Source organism: Hyperolius riggenbachi, chromosome 12, assembly GCF_040937935.1.
Source record: "Hyperolius riggenbachi isolate aHypRig1 chromosome 12, aHypRig1.pri, whole genome shotgun sequence".
NCBI lineage: Eukaryota > Metazoa > Chordata > Amphibia > Anura > Hyperoliidae > Hyperolius > Hyperolius riggenbachi.
In genome coordinates, this window is record NC_090657.1 from 144527969 (window position 1) to 144544796 (window position 16828).

A 16828-nucleotide genomic window follows, 5' to 3' on the forward strand; every position below is an offset into this window, starting at 1 on the left:
GCAGACCCAGGACCGCCTAACGCCAATTGGCGTCAAGTCCTGGGGCTGCATTTTGCAGGAGATCGCACGCAGGCTGCGCACGCATCTCCTGCTCGGGGGGGCGGAGCTCCGCCCCACCCCGCCTTCAGTCTCCGAGCGGCAATTGCCGCTCGGGAGACTGTGAGACGGCGAAACCGCCGTCTTTACAGTTAGTACAGTGCTGCGATCAGCAGCAGCACTGTGCTGGGAACAGCCATGTGACATGGCTGTCCCCCTGGGGGACAGGAGAGCGATCGGCTCTCATAGGCAGAAGCCTATGACAGCCGATCACCATGATTGGCTGGCTGGGGAGGGAGGGAGGGGTTTGAAAAAAACAAAACAAAACATGTATAGTAAAAAAAAAAATTAAAAAAACACGAACATAAATATTTTAAAAAAATAAATAAACACGGGGGGACCAATCAGACCCCACCACCAGAGAGCTCTGTTGGTGGGGAGAAAAGGGGGGGAATCACTTGTGTGCTGTGTTGTGTGGCCCTGCAGCTTGCCCTTAAAGCCGCAGTGGCCAATTAACAATAAAAAAGCCTGGTCTTTAGGGGGGTTTAACACTGCGGTCCTCAAGTTGTTAAAGAGACCCTGAGCAGTGCCTAGAAATTACAATCTGCACTTACCTGGGGCTCCCTCCAGCCCCTGTAGCCCGCCAGGTTCCTCTACATCCTCCATCCTCTGGGTCCCCTCTGTCATCCTACTGGCTCAGTTAAGCTGGCGACTTCGGCTGAAGTTGTGAGCTACTGCGCCTGCGCTATCTCTTCGCAGAGATGAACGCAATCCACAAACGGTAACAGGACAGGATTCAGAAGGATTCGTTATCTCCTCGCAGAGATGAACGCAATCCACAAACAGGACCAGGAGCAGGATACTAGCTCAGCACGGGTGATCACGATACGCGCAAACTACCAAAACGTGCTGGAAGGCTGACTAACTGAACACAGGAAATAAACAGTTCGTGTACGTATATATCAGCGACACTGATGTATCAACGTAACACGAATACAAGGAAAATAACAAAATGCGCAAGTATGCGTATATATTGGCGATGAACCAATATATGACACAAGACAAGCAGAGTAACAACTTCTAGAACAAGAGCAGAACTAGGAGGACTCGCTGACCCCTTCGCAGGAGTCAGCGCAGTCCACACGGACTAGGAACGAGGTGGGGCACGAGCAGAGTAACAGACAGAATCTGAGACTATGGTAGCCCATCAAGCATTGCAGGAAGCAGTTCTTTATACTGAGGTCATCCAATGGGAGCAGACCTGCAGATTCCCACACAAGTGAATGGTAATTAATCACAGGCTGACAGCAGGAAAAGGCAGACAATGATATGCAGCCTGCAGGAAAGGGATTGCCCCTCCATTGCAGCAGACAATGTTTGTTTACACAAAAGCATATTAAACTGTCATTAACTTCAGAGCGACTGCAGATGGAATCAGCAACTAGTTTAAGTGCAAACCAAACTATGCAAGAAAATGCATGTAATGACATCAGAACTGCTTGGGTTGCAATACCACTGCAGCCAGCAGTAAACGCTGCAGACATGATCATAACAGGAAGGTGTTAGAGCTGGGGTGGAGGTTAGTAATGAGCGTCAGGATGGGGTTTATGTTAGGGGAGGTTAGGGTTCGGATTCTGGAAGGGGTTAGTGCAGGGGTGGAGTTTAGGAGTAAGAGTCAGGATGGGGTTTATGTTAGGGGAGGTTAAGGTTCTGGAAGGTGTTAGTGCTGGGGTGGAGGTTAGGAATAAGCGTCAGGATGGGGTTTATGTTAGGGGAGGTTAGAGTTCTGGAAGGTGTTAGTGCTGGGGTGGAGGTTAGGAATAAGCGTCAGGATGCGATTTATGTTAGGGAAGGTTAGGGTCCTGGAAGGTGTTAGTGCTGGGACGGAGGTTAGTATTGAGCGTCAGGATGGGATTTATGTTAGGTAAGGTTAGGGTCCAGGAAGGTGTTAGTGCTGGGGTGGAGGTTAGGAGTAATCGTCAGGATGGGGGTTTATGTTAGGGGGAGGTTAGGGTTCGGAATACGGAAGGGTAAGTGCTGGGATGGAGGTTGTGAATTTAGTGTCAGGATGGGGTTTTATGTTAGGGGAGTTTAGGGTACGGAATACGGAAGGGGTTAGTGCTGGGGTGGAGGTTATGAATTTAGCGTCAGGATGGGGTTGATTCACATTTTATAGTAATTTTATTTATTCATTCAAATTAATTTTGAAAATACACCAATCAAATGCAGCCTTTATTGTTTTATACTGGTCCACATCCAAGTTGCATACCTATATTGGAGACACGAGGGCGGACGAGCGGCATTCCTGACAGTGACGGGTGTGGTAGTGCACACCACCCCGGGTGAAGTATAGGAGCATCCAGTGCCAGCTGGGGCCCAACTAAACGGGGGAGAGCTTGTACCCAAACTCTGTGCTTTGAACCAAAGAAGGCAATTTGTAAGTGCAATATGATTTTATAACTAAATACATTTTATACGGTTGTATGCTATGTGATGGTTTGTTCTCGAGGTTATATGCATATGGTGATCTGCCAGCTACAATTAGGGAGGAGAAAAGTGGTGGTGACAAGTGCCTGATGTGGTGGGGGACGGCCTGAAGTGTCCCAATGTGCGAATAGACCTGAGTGGAGGTCTTACAATCTGGTGAGTGTAAGCTCACAAGGTGTTGGTGGTGGATTAGGAAGATTTGATAAGGGCTAATGAAGAGCGCATAAGTATTGGTGTATTGGCAGATCTGGACTGTGTAAAGAACCAGTGAACTGTTTTGGCCCACGTAATAGGGTTGTGTATGCGCCACCTTCAATGTGAAGTTCCCTGAAGGCCTGTTTATGGCGGTTCTGTGGGAATGTTGCACCACGTCGCTGCCGATAGTTTACAGTGTGAAACCGGCCTAACTCTCTCAATGTTGCTGCCTCTGTTCTTGTTAGTAAAATTTTAAGATAGGAGTTTTAGCTTCAGTATTAAAAAGGGTAACATAAGCGCTGTGATTAGTTCTTTGATGGTATTTCTTAAACTGTGTCTAGCATTCACAGGGATGATTTGACTAAGAGCCACTGTACTGATCTCCAGCTACCTGCTGCCTGTCTGCTGACAGCCGTCTCCCTAGGGGGATTAAAGGTGCTGCCTTTATTTGCAAATGCAGCACAGGTACCACAGTGCCTTCTATAAATGGCCAGAGATCCTGAATTGTTTCTTTTCCCTGTAAGTAGCCTTGAAAAATCACTGCCTCTGCAAAGACTGAGTTAAAGCAAAATTCTTGCTTGATGATTACAATGTGCAGCCTAATGTGTACAAATCAGGGGACCCATTTTAAAACTGTGACAGGATTCAGGAACCAGATACAACTGATCAACATACAGTCTCTCAAATTCATATGGTAATCACTCCCCCCCCCCCCCCCCCATTCTTCCAGTAATGTACAGCTACCGCCACTTCAAAAAAGAATAATTATATTCCGAGAACTGAAGTGCTCACAGATGCCAAGCCTGAAAGGAAGCTGTGTTGGATAACATGTAACATCCCCTGAATAACTGTGAATAGCTAATGAGCATACTGGTATCTTTATAGTGCGTCTCTGTGATCAGTGATGTTATTTCCTGCAGGAGGAGTCTGGGGACTCTGCTGGGATTATTCTGGGAGACATACAATGCTCATGTGATTTGGTTTTTAGTAGGAGGGCTTTTAGGTCTCTTTTATCCCCCTATACACTCCTAGTGGTTTGGTCACCCTGAGCTGCTTGGTTACTCTGTTATACAGTGCTCAGTCTCACTGAGATCTGCTTGAAGATTATTAGGATACCTGAAGTGGTGGCTGCCATATTTATTTCCTTTTAAACAATGCCAGTTGCCTAGCTGATCTTCCATGCATCAGTAGGGGCGTTGCTAGCCCCAAAGATCAGTGACACATGCCCTGGATCTATACTGGGGTGCCCCGGATGTCCCCGATTCTGCAGACCTCTTCTCTTCCAGACTTCTCCCCTAGTGTCTGAGGATGAACTAGATGCTAGAGCTCCTAGATGCTTGGAGGAGAATTGTCAGCTACCGATGGAGATGAGTAGTTCTTACCGCTGTGCTACTCTGCGGGGGGTGGGTGGGAGTTGGTTGGTGAAACAGTGAGGACACACACTACTATGCATTCTTCCTATGGAGGCTCCAGGCACCACAGCACCTAGCAAGGCACCACACAGCACCCAACATGCCCCACAGAGATCCCATAGAGGCACCATAGCACCTAGCATGGCACTACAGCACCCATCATGCCCCATAGAGGCACCACAGCACCCAGCATAACCCTATAGCACCCAGCATGCTCCATAGAGGCACTACAGCACCCCAGAATGACACTACGGCACCCAGCATGCCTTATAGAGGTTGTGTTCAAAATTATTGTTCTTCCTCCTCCTTTTGTGGTAGTGTTCTGTGGACTGATGAAACAAAATTATAACTGTTTTGGCCCATGGATCAACGCTATGTTTGGAGGAGGAAGAACAAGGCCTATGAAGAAAATAACAACTTGCCTACTGTGAAGCATGGTGGGGGGTCAATCATGCTTTGGGGCTGTTTTGCTTCTGCAGGTACAGGGAAGCTTCAGCGTGTGCAAGGTACCATGAATTCTTTTCAGTACCAGGAGATATTGGATGAAAATGTGATGCAGTCCATCACAAACCGGAGGCTTGAGAGACGTTGGACCTTTCAACAGGACAATGATCCCAAGCATACCTCCAAGTCCACTAGAGAATGGTTGCAGATTAAAGGCTGGAACATTTTGCAGTGGCCATTGCAGTCACCAGACTTAAATCCGATTGAGAACCTCTGGTGGGACTTAAAGAAAGCAGTTGCAGCGTGCAAGCCTAAGAATGTGACTGAACTGAAGGCTTTTGCCCATGAAGAATGGGCTAAGATACCCGTAGATCGCTGCAAGACACTTGTGTCAAGCTATGCTTCACGTTTAAAAGCTGTTATAATTGGAAAAGGATGTTGTACTAAGTACTAAGAATGAATGTCACTTGGGGGTTGAATAAAACTGATAATGATGTGAGCACAGAAAATACATTTGTGGTTATTTCATTATAAATGTTATGTTATATTTGTCTGACTTACAAGTGCCTCTTTGATTTAATTGTAAACAAGATGACTGAAATGATCACAATCAATGTCAAACTGGCCAAAACACTCAATTTCAGTGGGGGTTGAATAGTTTTGAACATAACTGTACCACAGCACCCAGCATGCCCCCCTATACAGGAACCAAAGCACCCTGAGATGCATCACAGCACCCAGAAAGCCCTTACTGAGGCACCATAGCTCCCAGGATATCATAGAGGCACCACAGCTTTATCGAACATTTTTTCTTGGCAGGCCTACTTAGACAGTGTAACGGTCGGTGTAACACAGAGAGGATCTGATTACCGGTGATCTGCAGTATCACCGAGAATGCAGAATATACCCGATTATTGATGATCTGCAGTATCACCGATAATCCAATATATCTTCGAACCTCTGGACACCTGAGATGTGAGAGTGTTTGGTGCACAAGTAATACTTTGAGGAAAGCACCCGGAGAATGGGTGCTAGACAGTAGGATCTACTGTTAAGGATTAGCTTCCTTCCACAAGCCTGCTGCTCCCCAAGGGGCGGAGCCAGGCTGAGACAGTGGGAAGGACAGAACGTGAGTGACACCAGTGGTGGAGTGTCACTGACAGATCTGTGAACTATCTCCTAACAGGGGAGATAGTTCTCGAGGTCGGACAAGCCAGGTCGTTAACACATGGACAGACAAAGTACAGAGACAGTAGGCAGATACAGAATCCAGAGACTAGACGGGTTTCGGCAACAGAGAATCAGAAAGACAAGGTACAAAATCAGAGATCAGGAGAATGGTCAGGAATGCAGAAGGTCATAACAGATAATCAACAATGCCTAAGCTTGAGTGTGAGCTCCAAGATTCTCACACTCCAGGAACTAAACTAGATAATACAAATAATACAGATGGTACAGAATTCCTAGACTAAGGTGTGAGTTCCATGGCCGTCAACACCTTGGAAACTGGTCTAGATAACAATACAGATAGTAACAGAATTCCTAGGCTAAGGTGTGAGCTCCGTGATCATCAACACCTTTGGAAACTGACTAATAAACACAGATACTTACAAGGTCTAAGTGCTACCACGTAGTGATCGCAGCGCCCGACACCAGAGAAATGACCATCACCCAGTATATATACACCAGCGCTCTCCAGCGTCTCCCCTAAGTGCTGGACCAATGAAAGTTGCTGCAATTGTCAGCTGACCGGCCTGGTCAGCTGACCCTCCTCTGACTGCCATAAAGGCCCTGCCTCTCTGCGCGCGCGCGCGTCCTCCTAAACCAGTGTGGACTATCCATCCCAGCCACACCAGTCATGTGTTGTAATGTTTCTGCTGTATTAGATGCGGAATCCGCCGCCACGCTTTCTGGGCGTGCGGCGTTTACTCTGCATTCCGCCTTACTGAGAGGAGCAGGCCTATGCGAGCAACTTGCCGCATTGGACGCGGAATCCGGCGCCCTGTAGTTAGAGCATGTGGCGGTTTCTCCACGCTCCGACTGCGCCCCAACTGCCATGTCAAACGCGGAAACAGCCGCCTCACCTTGAGTCTTGGCGGCGGCTTTTCCGCGTTTTCTCACAGACAGCTATTGAGCTTGTTTCAATTTGGCTCCACTCATGACCACACCCACATTCTGGTGCAGGGTCACACCCATTTTTCAGCTGGAGTGCCCAAAAGTGCCCCGGATCTCTTGGGATCCTAGCAACGCCCTTGAGTGTCTGGATCACCCACCTGAAACAAGCATGCAGCAAATCCAGGCAAACTTCAGTCTCTGCATGTTTGTTAAGGGTCTATGACTAAAACTATTAGAGGCAGAGGATCAGCCGGACAGCCAAGCAATTTGCATTGTTTAAATATGGCAGCATCCATAGCCTTCTCACTTAGGTGTCCTTTAAATATAAGTACCTAACCAGTAGCGTAGCTAAGGAGCTGTGGGCCCCGGTGCAAGCTTTACATTGGGGCCCCCAAGCACTCTCTACATAACAACTGATACGGCGCACCAAAAGCTGCCAATGGCAACTACAGTGTCAGAGATACAAGAAGGGGGTGGGGAACAGTCTGTTAATGATTACCACTATTCATAGTATCTATAGAAGTGATTATTATGAGCACAGGACCAATAGAGAGGTAATACTGCAGTTGAAGAAGGGCCCCTGTGGCCCAAGGGCCCAGATGCAGTCGCAACCTCTACACCCCCTATTGCTACGCCCCTGTACCTAACAACTACAGGGTGGTTACTATAAGGGGCCTCTGATGACGACAAGAACCCAAACTATTTGGGATGAGAGTGGGCAGTGTGACAACATCACACAGTGCTTGGTATATAGGAGGGGACCTCAACTTGTAAGTGAACCTTGTACTTTTTATCTGCTCTGCTTTTATTGAATTAATTCTTTTGGAGTGATACCACTGAGAGGATCCTTTTCTTCTGTTTTGACACTTGGAGTGCACGGATAGGTTGGCACGGCCACTATTTAAAGGAATCCGGAGTGGATCAATTTTTATGCCTCAGAAAGGGGGTTTTAGGGTTAGGCATCAGTAAGGGGGTTTAGGGCTAGGTGTCAAGAAGTGGGGTTTTAGGATTAGGTGTCAAGAAGCGGGGTTTTAGGGTTAGGTGTCAAGAAGCGGGGTTTTAGGGTTAGGTGGCAAGGAGGGGAGTTTTAGGTTTAGGTCGTCAGGAAGGAAGAGTTCTGTGTGAGAGTAGAGTTAGGTTAAGTTGATATAAAATATCATTAATAAATACTGATATTTTATTACAAATTTACAATAATATACACTATTTACACTTTAGAATCAAAGAATATCCGTAGGTATTAACAATAATTTTATTAACGAAAACGGGCGCCCATTTTTCCTCACACCTCTATTTCATGCATGCGTAAATTTCACATGTGCTGTGTGCGCATATACATTTTACCAATTTATTTGAATCTGCCCCTTACAGTTAAACACACAAACAGATTTTTATGCTATGCTTGTGTGTCTGTCTCTGCGGGTGTTCGGGAGGGGGACTTGAGAGCACACAGGTTAATCAGACATTTGAATAAAAAATGCTGGCTATAGTTTCGTTTTAAAAAAAAAATATCTGTAGCAAGAACCAGTTGCACAATTGAATATTCATCGTAAAACTATTATTTATACACAAGCTAAAACTACCTCACGACATTAGATGATTGCACACTTGACCGTTTGCTTCGGCACACACTGTGTAGTACTTGACATGAGCTCTAAGTCAGAGCTCTGTGTTGCCCACCCTCAGCACCCCTCAATGCACTGTGTACATACAGATGATCTGTGCTCCCTTTTGTCTTTACACAAATAGGTGTCACAATGTAAGTTCTGTGTGGGGTGGCTAGCAACATCCAAGGTGAACACTTGATATAAACCACCAGCATTTCAGGGCCATGCTGATGTTTGGCTGAACAGGTCGATATAATTTGATATGATACACTTCATATTGTTATGAGCAGTGTGGCAGATGAGGGTAAATGAAAAAAATAACCTGATCCATGAGACCCCTTCCTCCGCACCTCACACACCTGATCTATGAGACCCCTTCCTCTGCACCTCACACACCTGATCTATGAGACCCCTTCCTCTGCAACCCACACACCTGATCTCTGAGTCCCCTTCCTTTGCACCTCACTCACCTGATCTATGAGTCCCCTTCCTCTGCACCTCACACACCTGATCTATGAGTCCCCTTCCTCTGCAACTCACACACCTGATCTATGAGTCCCCTTCCTCTGCACCTCACACACCTGATCTATGAGACCCCTTCCTCTGCACCTCACACACCTGATCTATGAGACCCCTTCCTCTGCACCTCACACACCTGATCTATGAGACCCCTTCCTCTGCAACTCACACACCTGATCTATGAGTTCCCTTCCTCTGTATCTCACACACCTGATCTATGAGTCCCCTTCCTCTGCACCTCACACACCTGATCTATGAGACCCCTTCCTCTGTACCTGACACACCTGATCTATGAGACCCCTTCCTCTGCACCTCACACACCTGATCTATGAGTCCCCTTCCTCTGCACCTCACACACCTGATCTATGAGTCTCCTTTCTCTGCAACTCACACACCTGATCTCTGAGTCCCCTTCCTCTGCACCTCACACGCCTGATCTATGAGTCCCCTTCCTTTGCACCTCACTCACCTGATCTATGAGTCCCCTTCCTCTGCACCTCACACACCTGATCTATGAGACCCCTTCCTCTGCAACTCACACACCTGATCTATGAGTCCCCTTCCTCTGTATCTCACACACCTGATCTATGAGTCCCCTTCCTCTGCACCTCACACACCTGATCTATGAGACCCCTTCCTCTGCACCTCACACACCTGATCTATGAGTCCCCTTCCTCTGCACCTCACACATCTGATCTATGAGTCCCCTTCCTCTGCACCTCACTCACCTGATCTATGAGTCCCCTTCCTCTGCACCTCACACACCTGACCGATGAGACCCCTTTCCTCTGCAACTCACACACCTGATCTATGAGTCCCCTACCTCTGCAACTCACACACCTGATCTATGAGTCCCCTTCCTCTGCACCTCACACACTTGATCTATGAGTCTCCTTCCTCTGCAACTCACACACCTGATCTATGAGTCCCCTTCCTCTGCACCTCTCACACCTGATCTATGAGTCCCCTTCCTCTGCACCTCTCACACCTGATCTATGAGACCCCTTCCTCTGCAACTCACACACCTGATCTATGAGTCCCCTTCCTCTGTATCTCACACACCTGATCTATGAGTCCCCTTCCTCTGCACCTCACACACCTGATCTATGAGACCCCTTCCTCTGCAACCCACACACCTGATCTCTGAGTCCCCTTCCTCTGCACCTCACACACCTGATCTATGAGTCCCCTTCCTTTGCACCTCACTCACCTGATCTATGAGTCCCCTTCCTCTGCACCTCACACACCTGATCTATGAGTCCCCTTCCTCTGCAACTCACACACCTGATCTATGAGTCCCCTTCCTCTGCACCTCACACACCTGATCTATGAGACCCCTTCCTCTGCACCTCACACACCTGATCTATGAGACCCCTTCCTCTGCACCTCACACACCTGATCTATGAGACCCCTTCCTCTGCAACTCACACACCTGATCTATGAGTCCCCTTCCTCTGTATCTCACACACCTGATCTATGAGTCCCCTTCCTCTGCACCTCACACACCTGATCTATGAGACCCCTTCCTCTGCACCTCACACACCTGATCTATGAGTCCCCTTCCTCTGCACCTCACACACCTGATCTATGAGTCTCCTTTCTCTGCAACTCACACACCTGATCTCTGAGTCCCCTTCCTCTGCACCTCACACACCTGATCTATGAGTCTCCTTTCTCTGCAACTCACACACCTGATCTCTGAGTCCCCTTCCTCTGCACCTCACACACCTGATCTATGAGTCCCCTTCCTTTGCACCTCACTCACCTGATCTATGAGTCCCCTTCCTCTGCACCTCACACACCTGATCTATGAGACCCCTTCCTCTGCAACTCACACACCAGATCTATGAGTCCCCTTCCTCTGCACCTCACATACCTGATCTATGAGTCCCCTTCCTCTGTACCTCTCACACTTGATCTATGAGTCCCCTTCCTCTGTACCTGACACACCTGATCTATGAGTCCCCTTCCTCTGCACCTCTCACACCTGATCTATGAGTCCCCTTCCTCTGCACCTCTCACACCTGATCTATGAGTCCCCTTCCTCTGCACCTCTCACACCTGATCTGTGAGTCCCCTTCCTCTGCACTACTCACACCTGATCTATGAGTCCCCTTCCTCTGCACCTCTCACACCTGATCTATGAGACCCCTTCCTCTGCACCTCACACACCTGATCTATGAGTCCCCTTCCTCTGCACCCCACATGCCAGATCTATCAGTCCCCTTCCTCTGCACCTCACACACCTGATCTATGAGTCCCCTTCCTCTGTACCTCTCACACCTGATCTATGAGTCCCCTTCCTCTGTACCTGACACACCTGATCTATGAGTCCCCTTCCTCTGCACCTCTTACACCTGATCTATGAGTCCCCTTCCTATGCACCTCACACACCTGATCTATGAGTCCCCTTCCTCTGCATCTCTCACACCTGATCTATGAGTCTCCTTCCTCTGCACCTCACACACCTCACACACCTGATCAATGAGTCCACTTCCTCTGCACCTCTCACACCTGATCTATGAGTCCCCTTCCTCTGTATATCACACGCCAGATCTATGAGTCCCCTTCCTCTGCACCTCATACACCTGAACTATGAGTCCCCTTCCTCTGTATCTACACACCTGATCTATGAGTCCTCTTCCCCTGCACCTCACACACCTGATCTATAAGTCCTCTTCCTCTGCACCTCACACACCTGATCTATGAGTCCCCTTCCTCTGCACCTCTCACACCTGATCTATGAGTCCCCTTCCTCTGCACCTCTCACACCTGATCTGTGATTCCCTTTCCTCTGCACCTCACACACCTGATCTATGAGACCCCTTCCTCTGTACCTCTCACACCTGATCTATGAGGCCCCTTCCTCTGTATCTCACATGCCAGATCTATGAGTCCCCTTACTCTGCACCTCTCACACCTGATCTATGAGTCCCCTTCCTCTGCATCTCACACACCTGATTTATGAGTCCCCTTCCTCTGCACCTCTCACACCTGATCTATGAGTCCCCTTCCTCTGTTTAGCAGACACCATGAGCTATATCACAACTGTTAGTGAGCCACGTGTAGCCAGGAGTATAGCAATAGACATTGCAGCTGCTGTGGTACCCAGGGGTTGTAGGATTCCTTGTTACGGTCTCTAACCCGTTTACTGTTGTGTTAAAGAGGAACTCCAGTGAAAATAATGTAATAAAAAGAAGTGCTTCATTTTTACAATAATTATGTGTAAATGATTTAGTCAGTGTTTGCCCATTGTAAAATATTTTAAATCCCTGATTTACATTCTGACATTTTTTACATGGTGACATTTTTACTGTTGGCAGGTGATGTAACTGCTGCATGCTTTTTTGGCAGTTGGAAACAGCTGTAAATAGCTATTTCCCACAATGCAACAAGATTCACAGACAGGAAACTGCCAGGAGTACCACGGTCCTCAGAGTTTCTGGTGGGAGGGGTTTTACCACACTATCAGTCATACAGCGCCCCCTGATGGTCTGTTTGTGAAAAGGAATAGATTTCTCATGTAAAAGGGGTTATCAGCTACTGATTGGGATAAAGTTCAATTCTTGGTCGGCGTTTCACTTTAAGTTTGTTTCTCTATTCTGTGAAGCAGGGTTATAACTAGAGGGGAGCAGTCCCTGTGATTGCAGATGGGCCAAGAGCAGTGGGGGTCCCAACTACTAACCTTCCTTCCTCCTATACAGGCGACTGTCCTCCAGATCAGGTGTTTTTGTGGCTACACTTTTTATGGGTGTGAAGATCATGATAGCCACACTTGTCTTATGACCCTTGTGTGATAGGACTAAGGATGTGGAGGGCACCAATGGGAGGCAAGGAATGGGCTGTGCACATTGGAGGGCCTGTCAAAGTTTTGCTGGGGGAGCCCCATGAATTGTAGTTTTGCCACTGCTGTGAACACTAGAAATCTATACCTAAATCAAGTGGCAGGGGAACGAATGTACTCATATTCATGGGTGATGAGGATATAATTGCTCAACTGTGAATAGCACTGGAAGCCCCATCAAAAGTTTGCCTCTACCTGTAGCCTTGAAGCCAGAAACTGGAAATATCATTTTATAAGCAGACATTTGGGAACAATTATGTTTTGGTGCCAGGAAGGGGGTTTGCATAGGGTGTTAAGGTTAGGCGTAAAGAAGGGGGTTTGTAAGGTATGAGGATACAGTTGAGGTTAGGCATAAGGAAGGGGGTTTGCAGTGTGGGGGGAGTGGAGCAGTTAAGGTTAGGCGTCAGGAAGGGGGGTTTTAAGGTTGGGGGGGGGGGGGTAATTTGGGTTAGATCAGTGTTTTTAAAACCTGGCTTTGTCACTCCCCACAGGTGCATGTTTTGCAGGCAACCTTGCCTATGGACAGGTGGGGTAATTTGTTTCTCAGGTACATGGAATCTACCTAGCTTAGACACTAATTACCCCACCTGTGCATATGTGAGTTTGCCTGCAAAACATGCACTGTTGGGGAATCATAAGGACAGGTTTGAGAAATACTCAAATACGAAAATTACCACTGTACAATAATAGAATATTGCTATATGCTACCGATTGTCTGCTATCTGCTATTTCCTGGTGCCCAAATTTCCTGATGCCTTTATATCACATAAGCAAGCCTCTTGTTATAGATCATCAATGGGGACGGTTTCAGGAAAGTTGGACTCCCCAACTCATACAACTATTTGAAATTGAAGCGCGAGACACCTTCTTGTTCAAAAATATTTAGGTGAATAAGACGCATCTCTAGATTCCTCCAATATAAAGACCAGGAAGACTGTGAGCTAAAGCGAACATTTCTAGCCTTCGCAGATACAGCAATAGTCACAAGAGAAAGCTACAAGAACACACTGCACCTTAAAATAAAGGAATAGAAAACATTGCACATAGAGTATAAACTTTACTACTAGGTGAATATAATAATATATTAATTATTTGTTTTGAACCGAACATTAGACCTGAAAGAGAGAGAACTAACATGCAAAGTGGGACAGGGATTGATTGACTAATAGGGACAGTGAGGGACAGTTGTGATGTATAACGATTAACTCTTTACCCTACAAGGCTGCTGGACTGTAAGCTCTATGACTGGCAGTTGGAGAGAGGGAGCTTGCTGTTGGCATTGAGGGGGGAGCATAGCATATGGGCAGCAGCTGGTCAGCATTTGTGAAACAGATGGCTAGTAATTTTGGGTAATTGGGAAGTTGTGGCTCATGTATCAGAGGATATTTGGGCTTCATGCAGAAAAGAATGAGCAGCTGCATGGTGTATCTGTCTTACCTATTATTACAGATGTGTTAAAACGGTTTACATAAGCCATAGGTAAGTGGCAATCAGGGAAATGAGAGATGTATCAGTGAACCCTCTGCATCTTCCCTCCATGCCTATGTATTTATGCACAAACAGTGTAAGAGTTAGTCCTTTCACCAGTGCAGCTATAGAACTCAGGGTCCCACGGTAAACGCTCGGTGTGCTTATAATTGTACTGTAAATATACTACATCAAGCCCAGATTGACTCATGACCAAATATGCAATTATACTCTATTTCTGATTCTTCTCTGGGGACCCCCTGAATCGGTCTTTACATGTACACCCAAAGCTGGATTTATTCTCTTTTGCTCTCTAGGCCAACTTCCCCATGCAACCTCCTCTTTCATGTGCAACCTCTTCTTTTATATACAGAGTCTCCTTCTTCTATGTGCTCCTCCCACTTCCCGTATACAGAAGCTGCCTCTACTATGTGCAGCCCCCCCCCCCCTTTCGTATACAGAAGCTGCCTCTACCATGTGCACCCCCCCCCCCTTTCTGTATACAAAAGCTGCCTCTAATATATGCACACCCCCCTTTCTGTATACAGAAGCTGCCTTTACCATGTACAGCCCCCCCTTTCTGTATACAAAAGCTGCCTCTACCATGTGCGCCCCCCTTCCCCTTTCTGTATACAGAAGCTGCCTCTACCATATGCACACCCCCCTTTCTGTATACAGAAGCTGCCTCTACCATGTGCAGCCCCCCATTTCTGTATACAGAAGCTGCCTCTACCATGTGCACATACCCCCCCTTTCCGTATACAGAAGCTGCCTCTACCATGTGCCCCCCCCTTTCTATATACAGAAGCTGCCTCTACCATGTGCAGCCCCCCCCTTTTCGTATACAGAAGCTGCCTCTACCATGTGCACCCCTCTTTTCTGTATACAGAAGCTGCCTCTACCATGTGCAGCCCCCCCTTTTCATATACAGAAGCTGCCTCTACCATGTACAGCCCCCCCTTTCTGTATACAGAAGCTGCCTCTACCATGTGCACACACCCCCCCTTTCCGTATACAGAAGCTGCCTCTACCATGTGCACCCCCCCCTTTCTGTATACAGAAGCTGCCTCTACCATGTGCGCCCCCCCTTTTCCGTATACAGAAGTTGCCTCTACCATGTGTGGCTCCCCCTTTCTGTATACAGAAGCTTCCTCTACCATGTGCACCCACCTTCTTCCATATACAGAAGCTGCCTCTACCATGTGCAGCCCCCCTCTTCCATATACAGAAGCTGCCTCTACCATGTGCACCCACCTTCTTCCATATACAGAAGCTGCCTCTACCATGTGCAGCCCCCCTCTTCCATATACAGAAGCTGCCTCTACCATGTGCATCCCCCTCCTCCATATACAGAAGCTGCCTCTACCATGTGCAGCCCCCCTCTTCCATATACAGAAGCTGCCTCTACCATGTGCACCCCCCTCTTCCATATACAGAAGCTGCCTCCGCCATGTGCAGCTCCCCTTTTCCGTATACAGAGGCAGCCTCCACCATGTGCACCCCCCTTTCCATATACAGAAGCTGCCTCTACAATGTGCACCCCCCCCCCCCTCTTCCATATACAGAAGCTGCCTCTACCATGTGCAGTCCACCTCTTCCATATACAGAAGCTGCCTCTACCATCTGCACCCACCTTCTTCAATATACAGAAGCTGCCTCTACCATGTGCAGCCCCCCTCTTCCATATACAGAAGCTGCCTCCACCATGTGCACCCCCCTTTCCGTATACAGAAGCTGCCTCTACAATGTGCACCCCCCTCTTCCATATACAGAAGCTGCCTCTACCATGTGCAGTCCACCTCTTCCATATACAGAAGCTGCCTCTACCATCTGCACCCACCCTCTTCCATATACAGAAGCTGCCTCCACCATGTGCACCTCCCCCCTTTCTTTATACAGAAGCTGCCTCCACCATGTGCACCCCCCCCCCTTCCTTTTCATATACAGAAGCTGCCTCTACCATGTGCGCCCCCCCCCCTTTTCTGTATACAGAAGCTGCCTCTACCATGTGAACCCCCCCTTTCCGTCCGTGTACAGAAGCTGCCTCTACCATGTGCACCCCCCTTTCTGTATACAAAAGCTGCCTCTATCATGTGCACCCCCTCTTTCCGTATACAGAAGCTTCCTCTATCATGTGCAGCCCCTCTCTTCCGTATACAGAAGTTCCCTCTACCATGTGCACCCACCTTCTTCCATATACAAAAGCTGCCTCTACCATGTGCAGCCCCTTTCCGTATACAGAAGTTCCCTCTACCATGTGCACCCCTCCTCTTCCATATACAGAAGCTGCCACCACTATGTGCAGTCCCCCTCTTCCATATACAGAAGTTGCATCTACCATGTGAAGCCCCCCTCTTCCATATACAGAAGCTGCATCTACCATGTGCACCCACCTTTCCGTATACAGAAGCTGCCTTTACAATGTGCACACCCCCCTCTTCCATATACAGAAGCTACACTCTACCATGTGCAGTCCACCTCTTCCATATACAGAAGCTGCCTCTACCATGTGCTGCCCCCCTCTTCCATATACAGAAGCTGCCTCTACCATGTGCACCCCCCTCTTCCATATACAGAAGCTGCCTCTACCATGTGCAGCCCACCTCTTCCATATACAGAAGCTGCCTCTACCATGTGCACCCACCTACTTCCGTATACAGAAGCTGCCTCCACCATGTGCAGCCCCCCTTTTCCATATACGG

The 16828-nt window shown here is 47.9% G+C and overlaps 1 protein-coding gene across 4 annotated transcripts in view; it reads left to right on the top strand.

Moving 5' to 3' along the window:
• DLGAP4 (DLG associated protein 4) overlaps positions 1-16828 on the top strand; it is a 367380-nt gene that overhangs the window by 180242 nt on the left and 170310 nt on the right. The window lies entirely within an intron of this gene.